Source organism: Dermochelys coriacea, chromosome 14, assembly GCF_009764565.3.
Source record: "Dermochelys coriacea isolate rDerCor1 chromosome 14, rDerCor1.pri.v4, whole genome shotgun sequence".
Lineage (NCBI taxonomy): Eukaryota > Metazoa > Chordata > Testudines > Dermochelyidae > Dermochelys > Dermochelys coriacea.
This window is the reverse complement of record NC_050081.1, coordinates 20,760,114-20,771,671: the sequence shown is the minus strand read 5'-3', so window position 1 is coordinate 20,771,671 and position 11,558 is coordinate 20,760,114. Positions and strand designations below refer to the sequence as shown.

At 45.0% G+C, this 11,558-nt stretch overlaps 1 long non-coding RNA gene across 1 annotated transcript; it reads right to left on the bottom strand.

Annotated features, from left to right (window-relative positions):
- Nucleotides 1-221: 221 nt before the first annotated feature.
- LOC119843084 lies at nucleotides 222-3,585 on the bottom strand. The gene is made up of 3 exons (XR_005288855.2): nucleotides 3,485-3,585; nucleotides 2,709-2,844; nucleotides 222-1,244 (listed from the first exon to the last, which is right to left on the bottom strand). It is a non-coding gene; the product is annotated as an uncharacterized LOC119843084 (long non-coding RNA).
- Between the last annotated feature and the right edge of the window lie 7,973 nt (nucleotides 3,586-11,558).

Here is an 11,558-nt window from a genome sequence, read left to right as displayed (position 1 = left end):
CTTTTTTTTTATTATTAAAAGAGATGAGGAAGCAAGGCACGTAGGCAGTGACATGTGAGGACTGACCAAGCCATCTTGGGGATTTGCCAATGTAATTACTCAGATGCAAGGGTTTCTTCTGAGCAACACAAGGACCTCCATCTCCCTGTTAGCCCCATGGGCTAAGCAGGCATCTAGCAGGGCACTCCTACTGTCTCTGTTGTGTACAGTTGGAGCTATTAGTAAAGCAGCACATCTTTCACCCCAGTGGCAAATATGGTAGGGAAAGAGTGACTACACACTCTCACAGGAAGTGGGGGAAAGTCCATAAATAAAGATGAGCATAAGTGTGCCTGGTTAATAACTTCATTTCTCTCCTCTGGTTTTACACACTATCACTTGTAGCTGCTGCATGAGCAAAAATTCCAAGCAGGGAACCTTGTTGGCCTAAAGAGCACAAACCCTAATAAAGCGATTTACTGGGATGATTACAGCTACTTTCATTGCTAATTGGATACAGTGCACATTAGGGCTCTGCATATGAAAATACTGGGAAATTAAACTTAGTTTTTTATTGGAGAAGCAGAAGCCTTGACTAAAATCTGGATCGGGAGGCAAATGGTTCAAGTACAGCAGGCACGCAGTCTGAAACTGACTTGTCGCTGAAGCCTAGATTTGAGCGAGGAGAGGACTTTGAACAACGAGAAGCCCCTGGAATTGCCCTGGTACTGCTGCAGCCCATGTTAAGCATGACGACTTTCAAGTCATGTCATTTTGGTGTTAGAGAGATTGCTGGGGAGCAGGGCAGGCTCCAGCTTTCCAAGCAGGTGCTTGGGGCAACATTCAGAAGGGGGCGGCAGTCTGTGTCCCACGGCGGCAGCTCTGCCGTTCTTCCCGGCACAGCGGCTTTTGGGCGGCAGCTGTTGTAGCGGCAACTGCTTGGGGCGATCCCTGCTGGGGAGCACTGAGCGGAGTGGAGTGCGGCACTTCCTGCCACTCCCAACATCAACCAGATGCAGAAAATAAATGCGTTGCAGAGCCTTAAGTTCAACTATACCAGTCTACTGGTCTCTGAGCCAGCGAGGATGAAGGAGGCGAGTAGCGTTATCCCAGAAAGAGGAAGGCCAACATTTCCAAACTGGGATGCCTAGTGTGAGGCACCTGCATATATATAACAGCACCTATACGTGGACTGTTTCTTTCCAGAAATGCAGAGCATCTCCAATTCCTGTGGAAGGCCATCAAACTTTGCTCCATGTGACTGGCTACAGAGAGAGAGTCAGAGCCAGGATTAGAACTCAGGGGTTTCTAGCTCTCACTCCAGTGGTCTGGCTTCCTAAGGGACAATGCAACATGCACCTCCCAGTACACAGGGAGAGTGGCTAGCACTTCCTGTTCATCCCATAATAATCCCCTCCAGAACTCCCCCTGGGGTGACCCAATTCTCTACCACATCACATGCATGAGCCAGGTCAGTCACATATTCTGGCCCTCTGAGTTATTATTTCTCCTTCTCTCGACATTATAGTAAGCCCTTTCCCTCCCCAAGCTAAAGAAATCAGGGTATTGCTAATTCAACTGGGCCTGCATGTTTAGAGAGCTGGCCAGGACATGACTGTTTTTGCCACAAACCACCCCCCCTCCCCATTTCCTCCCCCCAATCAAATTTTGCTTAGCAATTTAGTAAGAAAGATTTGATTTTTTGTTATGCAAATGGACATTTGCTACCAGCTCTAGTTAGGTAGAGGTGCTGCTGGTTTATAACTGTGCAATACATTACCCTGCATTTCTCTCTCCACGATCCATTATTTCAGCTCCTGTGACTGCATCTTTAAGATCTGACCTGCCCCTTTAAATCCATGCTACTCACTTTCCCATTGGTCAACACTTCTAAATACAGCACATTGTTCTGGTAACTCAATCTCCACCAACACAAACAACTTTTCTTTTTTAATTTATGGAGGGTCAGGCTTGTAATTGTGCTCCCTTCTTTATTCCTTCCTACAGATAAATCATGTACATGACAGTTTAGCAGAATGCTGGCAAATTGGACATGACATTCTTATCACCACCAGTGTAATAATGTAACTCAAAGGGGGAGTTGCTGTATTGCATGCTGGGAGTTACAGGAAATACAGTAAGGATACCCTTTTCCAGCAGAGTTGTGCTGAATGCCATGGGCATATTGCAGAGCCAGCCTTGCATTCCTGACTTTTGTTTTAGTTTAAATATTAATTTGTGCTCATAAAAGTGCCAGATCAATTCCCCCATTTCCCCCACCCCCACAGAAGAAAAGCTTGTTTAGCCAGTGAAGGGATAAATATGAGCACACACTGTGCAAACCTAGGCCCCCTGTCCAACATCCACTGAAGTCAATTACTTGGGCCTTGGACCCCAGTTCCACAATGGGAGGACTCCAACAACCTCATTGAAGTCAATGACAGTCCATGTGGGGCATCTATTGCAGGTTCATTGCAGGGTCATGGCTTTACACTGGGGTGGGAGGGGCATTACAGCATTCTTGACCCTGCCTTGAAGGGACCATCTAAAGGCAAGGGGAGATGAAGGTGCTAAGCACCTTGCAGGATCATGCCCATTGTTACCATCTGATGGCTCTGTAGATGAGTTGTTGGTTTCAGCCCAGTTACCAGGGGACATCATCACTCTCACACCTTCTCCTATAGCTGCCAGCTGGCATCATCATCAGCACAGAGGGCAAGGAGACTCACCCTCTCGCTGCAGGAGGTGGTACTTCTAGGCCAGGTGAATCATAGCATGATGTGTTCACAAATGTTGCTTCCTATGTCTCAGCAGAGGTCAGTCTCTGGAGCTTTCCATCAGCACTTTTGCCAGGACCAAACTCCCCTGTTTAAAAAAGCAAACCAAACTTTCACAGGTGACACTTCAGAGTGCACTGCCTCCCCAGTCCAGGACAGCTGCTCCCCAGCAGTTGGATCCAAAGCAATAGGAACCTTCCCAATCATGTTAGCAGACTTGTAAAAGAAGACACCAGCTGGTGCGTGCTTTGTGGCTGCGCATGGCATAGCAGGCACTCCTTGTCTAGGGCCCCCTAACAGCTGACCTGGCCCTGCAGCAGTCTGCCTTGTCTCATAGCTCAGTCATGCAGCCAGGTCATGTTTAGTCCCACCCTTCCCAGACTAACAGAGAGTCCAAAAAACTAAACTCAATCAAACATAACTCATCACCCCTACCTGTGCTCTGCAGGGTTATCCTCCTGCTCTCATACAGGGCAACAGCTCTCAGGGCTTTCTCCCTGGAGACCTGGCTCTTAACTCAATAGTCCTTCTCCCCCTTGTTTCAGGGGGTTTCCTCTCCACATTTTCCAGTGGAGGAACCCAGAGCCCTCCCACTCCTCTGAGCTCCAGTCTAGCAACCCTATAGTAAGCATCTCAGATCTTCTCCTTAGGTGCCTCATTGTCTTGGTGCACTTCTCCCTATGTTGGCCTTCCTTCAGGCCCTTCCCCCAGCCCCAACCTAGGCTTACTATGTGCGTGCGTGCGTGCGTGCGTGCATGCGTGCGTGCGTGCGTGCGTGCCCTCCACTCTCCAACAACCAGAGAGGGACTGCAAACTTCTTCTCCCTACAGCCCCTTCCCCTCTGGGCTTCCTCCCTTTATACTCACCACCCAGCTCCTCCCCCAGCTGGGATTCATCTTCAATTGGGGCCTGGCCTACCCTCCAGGTGCATCCAGGTCCCTTAACTGAGCTTCAGTTAACCCTTTTAGTGCCAGTGGGGGGTATATGCCCCATCACAGGGTCCCTGAAAGGTCAGGGCTCAGAGTCTAGTTAAAGATTGGGTGGAAATCTTCAGCACCTGCCATAACATCAGCCATGTCCAGTGCCAGGTGGACATGATCCTTGTTTCAGCCAGGTCATTGTGCTGTTCGTGTCACAGTTAAAATTAATTTTATTTTTATTAGTTTACCCATTGGAAAGAAAATGGTTCTTTGTCTTTCCATGAGCATAAGGACAACTGGGGTTGTAACAAGAACATCATCAATGAAGGGGCAGCTGGAGATCAGATTTGACATACAGCTCATTGCATCCCTATAGTCTCACACTGAGTGTTGTCCACATGATCCTCAGGGGCACTTCATATCCCAATAGGGGGTGCCATGGGAGGGAGCAGAAGGTCACACAGATGTCAGGAGACAAATCAGAAGAAAAGCACCACAGACGATTTGCTGCAAATAGGTGAAAATTGCCCATCTGTGTGTCTCCAAGTTCCCTCCTTGTGTATTATGTCCCTGAGCTCAGATCCAATTAGCTGTGAAAAACATGAGTTTCATGTGAGAGACTTTGGGAGAGGGGATATAGAGAAGAGGCTAAAATAAAATACATAGAGTCCAGGAATTAAGAAAAGGGGGAAAAAAGTAGTGTGTGAGTGTACACATGTGGGTGGGTGCGTGCATGTTAATATATGTGTGCGTATGTGTGAGCATTTGTGCATAGACACTGCCTGTGCCCCCTGTTTTTCCTCAGGCACTGTTGGTGGAGGAGAAGTGACACACAGATGGATTAAGATGACAGGAGCTTCATGGTTGTTGGAGGAGGAATGGGCACAATTAGGCTATGGCTACACTACGAGGTTTTTAGTGACACACCTGGACCGCTACAGCCGTGCCACTTAGAGGCGCACAGTATAGCTGCTGTTTGTCAGCAGGAGAGCACAAAACAAAAGTTTTACTGACCAAGTGCCAGTGTAGACAAACCCTTAGTGTTTATTTAAAAGGCTGGGGCTGTGAGATGTTATTTGGGGCTGTCTTCATACTGAGTGTTATGACAATGAGCATCTGAGGGTTTGTAAAGTGCTTAGAGCCCTTCATAGGTGGCTTTTAAATTTAAATGAGTATCTTAGGGTTTATAAAGTGCTTAGAGCCCTTCATGCCTTTTCAATTTAAATGAGCATCTTAGGGTTTGTAAAGTGCTTAGAGCCCTTCATAGATGGCTTTTAAATTTAAGGAAGACATTAATAAAATATCTAAGCATTCCCAGGGTCCCAGACCTCCCCAGTGGCCCTCCATCCACACTCTCCTGTATGGAGTCCAGCTGCTTGGCAAAGGCTCTGTGCAGGAAAGGAGGAGCTGCATGTTGGAAGCATTCGCTCCAAAGATACAATTAAGGAGCTACCCATGCCCACATAGGAGGGAAACATCAGTTTAATGGGGATTGGAAGAATGTGGGTGCAGGAGAGGAGGGGAGGAAGGACATTGGAAAGATACTGGGAAAGCAAATGGGTGACCATTATCTTATGGCACTGAGTATTGCAATTAAAACCCCCTGGCGAGCCTGTGCCAGCTGACTTGTGCTTGGGTTCAGGGGCTGTTTAATTGCGATACAGACATTCAGGGTCCAGCTGGAGCCCAGGTTCTAGGACACGACAACTCGAGCTGTAGGACCCTGCAAGGTGGGCAGGTCCCAGAGATCAGGCTTCAGCCTAAGCCCAAATTTCTACACCGCAGTTAAAAAGCCCCTGAGCCTGAGCCCCACAAAGCCAAGTCAGCAGGTGTCTAATTGCAGTGAAGACACACTCTTAGTTGTCCTCTCCCTGCCATCACACAGTGTTAGTAACAAGGCTGGTACAGGACGGCACATGGGCAAACTGTCCATTAGATGGCACAAGCTGTTCAAGGATGGAAGGAGTATGTGAAAGGGTAACAAAAAGCAGAGTTGTCACCTGCTCCCCATCACCAGGACAGTGATGCTTTCTGAGCCCCAGCCATGTGATCCTCAGGAAAAACTGCCCCAAACAGTAATTTATTAAAGTTATATTTAAACATCCAGAAAATTGCTCATGCTACTTCTTAGAGCACCTAAAATCATAGTCTGATGGGCTCCAGGGAACCCCTTTGCATTTTGCAGCAGGTAATTGTCCTGCAACAAGGCCAAATGTCCTACAGCCCTCCAAGCAGGATGTATTTGGCTAAGATGCTGGCAGGCAGGGAACAGAAACTGTGCTTTGCTAGCAGAGACCAAGGGATTTTAACAACTTGAGCAGTTCAAAAAATGGCAGCTAGACAACTGAATTCCACTGCAGAGAGCAAGCAGCCCCAGTGTTCAACACCCTCTGAAGCATGAAATCCAAGGGTTGGCGAGCTTTAGAGATGAACAAAGATCAGTCTGTTTGTGGGATATGTACAGCCAGCACCAGTCGTGCAGACATCTCTTTTCTTTGAAAGGCACATGGGAGGAGAAGTAGCTAGAGTTCTAGTCTATCAACAAGGGGCCACAGACAGACAACATCCTACATGTGGAGTTTCAACAGATCCCACAATACAGCTGATCAGTCTCTGATGAACCATACAAATGGGCTTACCATAAGAACGGCCATAAGAACAGGTCAGATCAAAGGTCCATCTAGCCCAGTATCCTGTCTTCCAACAATGGCCAATGCCAGGTGCCCCAGAGGGAATGAACAGAATAGGCAATCATTGAATGATCCATCCCCTGTTTCCCATTTTCAGCTTCTGGCAAACAGAGGCTGGGGACACCATCCCTGCCCATCCTGGCTAATAGCCATTGTTGGACCTATCCTCCATGAATTTATCTAGTTTTTTTTTTAAACCGTGTTATAGTCTTGGTCTTCACAACATCCTCTGGACTTCATAACATCTTTTACTACTCACTCTGCTGTTGGGATATGGTATAGAACAATTGACCTGAGAGAGAGAGAGAGAGAGAGAGAGAGTTACACACAAAAAACTATGTTATAAGAATGTTAAGGTTGCAAAGTTAAGCACTCAGAAGTTAGGAAATGCCAGAATTAGGATCGCTTCTGCAACCTCAGTTCTGCCCCACTGTGTGTGTACATTATGATACAGTCTTTTGTTACAGGATCAAAGTGGACAAATTTTTTTTAAAAAAGTTAGAGAAAGTGGATTTTTCCTCCACCAAAAGGAAACTTTAAAATCAAATTGAAAATTTTCATGAAAAAAAATTGACCAAAACAATTTTTTGTGAAAATTTAATTTTGGTGGAAAAGGCATTTTTCTGTTTTAAAATATGATTTATTCAAAATATTTGATCATCTCTTAAGTCAAGAGACCTGGGCTTTAGTCCTGACTCTGCCACTAACATCCTCTGTGACCTTGGGCATGTCCCTTCACCTCTCTGAGCCTGTACCACCTTCATCCTATCCTGCCTATTTAAGTTGGAAACTCTTTGGCCACAGCATTGTCTTTTACTATGTGTTTGCACAGTCTCTAGCACAATAGGGCTCTGATTTCGATTGGGACCTTTAAGCACTAGTCATGTAAACAATAACTTTGAAATGTGCACAATCCACTCTGAATTTGACATTTCCAGCAGCACTCTGGTATGTTCAACAATGGACATAGGAGAGGAATAAAATAACCCTCTTCTTGGGTGATTGTAGGGACCTGGACTTTGGCCTCCTAGCTCCTGATGCTTTTGAATCCTACTGGTCCCCCTGGTATAATCACACACCTTGCCATGTGTTATTGCTGCCCTGTACCATTGCCACAAAGACATGTCAGCAGAGAGGCACGCATTACAAATGAAGTGAAAAAAGAGCCAAAGAGTCTTTCGCTGGATTACTTGCAGCCTTCTGCTGATTAGGTGAGAGGTGGTAAAACAAGCTCCTGCTATCAGCAAAGCCAAGGGAATGTAAATATTTGCAGGTCTAGGTCACTAGATCATTATTTACTGCTCAGTCAAATGCCCCAAGTTTTGACTGAAGCCTCATTTCGCTCTGAGTGTCACTTGCTTTCTTGTCAATGAGGTAACTGCAGAAGGGAGGGCAGCTCTTTAAATATCCCACACATGCCAAACAATAATGCTACTATGAACCCAGCTCATTAATTACAGATTGCTGGGTGACATGAGGTGTTGGATGCTATGAACCAGAAAGAAGTGGCCGTGCTTTCTGAGCTCCCGCTCTGCACACATACACCTCCGTCACAGGGCTGGGCTGCCCACTCTCTGCTATTATCATTAATGATGGGGCAGACATCAGCTTTGCCTACTGATGAAAATCTAGGTGAGAGTAAGAGAGACATCTACTGGCAAAACCAGGCAACTTCTCTCTGAGGCTCAGCTTTGGGAGCCACAAGTGGGCTATGATCTGATCTCTGAAGGGCTCCTGATATTCAAACTCACACACTTACCTTCCCTATAATTTTCAAGCATGGATTATTCTGAGAAAACCTCCTCCTCCTTCAGTGGTTTATTCGTGTGCCTTTGTTTCTCTCTTAAACAGGATCCAAAAAAAGCTTACAACTTGGATGCAGAGCTGTAAACAGCCCAATTTTTGTGAACAGGGACGCTGCCTAGGAGGAGGAGATGAAGTTTAGTCTAACTAATATTCATTCTACATTATGGGGACGCGTAACCGTTCTGGTGACCAAACGCCATATTCAACCCTGACGTCACCTGGTACAATCCTGTTGGCCTCCCTGACCTTCCATCCACTTACATCAGAAATGAATTTGGCACAGATTTGCATCAAAAGAAACAAGATGCACCCCATAGACGCAGGAGAATGAAAACCAAAGCTCCAAGCCTCACTGTGGAACCAGGAAACTAGAATCGGAAGCAGCCAGAGATTTGGAAATGCAGAAACAGAAACACCCTATAAAACTAGGAAAGGGGAAACAAAAGCCCCTTATGGAAATTATAGCCCCCACCCCACCCCATAGGCTCAGGTTATTTGAACTAAGAGTCCTGTAGAGAATCAGAATCATAAGCCCCTTTAGAAACAAGAGGCTCCACGGTGGAGTTTGGAGTCGGGTTGTTTAACTCTATCAATGGCTGCATTAGGTGGGGCGGTCACATACATAGCAAGTTTGCCACACTCATTGTGACTCTTACACTGCATCTCCAGAGATAGCATTGAATTGCTCCTTTAGTCCAGTCTGGAGGGCAGCAGAGGACTACTGGATATATGCACTTAAACAGCCTCTGCAAGTACGGTAGGCAGCTGGTTCCACTTAACTTCAGTGGGCTTTGGATCAGGCCCCTGTGAGGTGAATCCACCATCCCTAAGTATGGTAGACTGATAGATCCCATAGATGGACATCAGATTATGACTTGCTCAAATAGCCACAACCAAAATCAAATAAGACGCCTCCCAGTATTGAAGTGGTCATTCTAACTAGGCCAAGTAAGGGGCATGCTAAGCTTCTCTGGGCTAGAAGTCACTCATTCACAGGTACTGAGCCTGCAGATTCATCACTTTCTTGAAGATGTGACCATGTGCAGACTGCATTCTCTTAGCTGCGACCCCCAGTCCAGTTTTCCTCCCATCAGGCAGCATGATGATGCCATGTTTTCAAAGTTACTGATTAAACACAAATGTTATAGAGGGGCTTCCCCTCCCCCAATAATGTTGTGCGTCATGTGGATTACAATCCTATCTAGATGCAGCCCTCATCCACAGAACGCTCCAATAACCCTGCCCTGCTCTCTGCCTAGATCTTAAAAAATAATAACTTCACAAAACTGCTAAGCGATTAGGTATGCTTGAAGTCCTACCCTCTGCTATTTCCCATTTGCTTCAGACAACCTCTTTAGATATTATGGCAGTCACAAGCAGACCAAAAGAATATGACATGTTTGCAGTTGGCATTGCAGGAGGTAAAGCCTCAGTCATCCAGTGCAGAAGCTGACTATAGGGGCAGTCTTCAGTGTCCCAGCTTGAATGGGGAGTTTGTAACTAAAGCTGGTCAGAAAGTGAGAATGGGTTTGGTTCTTTATGGTAACTTCCTACAAAAACACACCATTTTTCATTTCCACTGGAAATTTTTGACTTTTTATCAAAAACCCCAAAATCTGAGGGGGATTTGGTTTTCTGAAGAAAAACAGAAAATTTCTGAGGGAAGCAGACATTTCCTGTTAACCCTTTCATTGAACTGGAAGCCCAATTTTCCATTGGAAAAGAGTTTTGACAGAAAATTTTCCACTAGCCCTATTTCCAACATTCTTATGAACACCTTTGGAGACTCCTCGGTAGCTCTTTAATGACCTGATCCTGCTGTCATTGAAGTCAATGGCCAAACCTACCATTGGATTAAATGGTGCAGTACCGAGGCCTAAATGAACAAGAAATAAACAGAGAAAAGTCAGGTATGAGGGTTGAAGATTGTCTGCTTGAAAGCCTTGTCTCCAGCCTGAGCCACAACATCAAAGCAACACCCACACAGCTATTTTTAGCATGCTAACGCAAGCCCTGCTAACACAAATCTATGGACCCAGACTGGGAGGCTTGCTTTTTGTAGGCCAGGGAAAGATTAAGTGTAGGTGATAGACATGAAGGGCTGATTAGATCATCTGGTGTGACCACCTGTCTACACAGGCTGCAGAATTCTACCCACTTACCCTGCACTGGGCCCAATAACTTGTATCTGACTAAAGAATACCTTCCACAAAGGCATCCAGTCTTTGATTTCTGATTTCAAAAGATGAAGACTCCACCACTTCCCTCGGTAGTTTGTTCCAATGGTTAATCATCCTCCCAGTTAAAAATGTGTGTTTTATTTCTAATTTGAATGTGTTTGATTTCCACCTCCCACCACTGGTTCTTGTTATGCCTTTCTCTGCTAGGTTAAAAAGTGGGTGTAGTTATACCTCTGAAGTTATACCAGTATAACTCCCCAGTGTTGACATTTTTATTCTGGAATAAGAGTGTCCATATGGGATACCAGTATAATTATATCCGTATATTCCCATATAGAATCCCTCAATTGAATCCTCAAGTTAGGTACTTGGGCATCTAAATGGCCTGAACTGTGGGTGAAAATAATTGCAGGTAAAAAACTGCATCCAGAACTTTGCAGATGTATAAAGGGAGGTTCAAATAAGGTCAACCTAAAAGTCAGACCCTAAATATTCATTATTATTTGTAAACAATCTGAAGATGCAAAAGCGGTAAAGAGTCCTGTGCACCTTATAGACTAACAGATGTATTGGAGCATAAGCTTTCAGTGTGTTAAGTATTACAATAGCCTGGTAAATTACACATCACAGGAGTCTCCCTTGGTAAACATCTAACCACATGCACACCTTGGGTACAAATATGGATACTATTGTAATATATTGGGGTAGATGAGTGTATATGCAATCACTGCTCTTTGCTGGATTGACTAGAAACTGCTCAGCTCTATGTGAAGGACTACTAGCTAATGATGATTTACCTTTTGATCAAGAGTAAGGGCCTGTGTTTTTAGGGCCAGGAGGGTCTGATTTCTACCTCCATTTTCCTTATACCTTATAGTTTCAAAAGAGGTCAAGAGGTACAGTCTATTGGTAATGAGTAGGAGGTCAGGGGATTTGTTAAAGTCGTTTTCTGTTGATGACACAAGCAAATGCAATATTACCAAGAAATGTAGTGTCATGTGCTACAAGGGGCCATGCTCCCTCCTAAAACTGGAGCAGTGCATGCTGGGAATTGTCTCTGTGAAAATATGCTAATAAGTATTAATATAATATGCTATGAATATATATAATATGCTATATGAATATAATATATAGAATAATAGAATATATAATAATATATTATATTATAATAGAATAGAATATGCTATGTGTATATATATGAATATA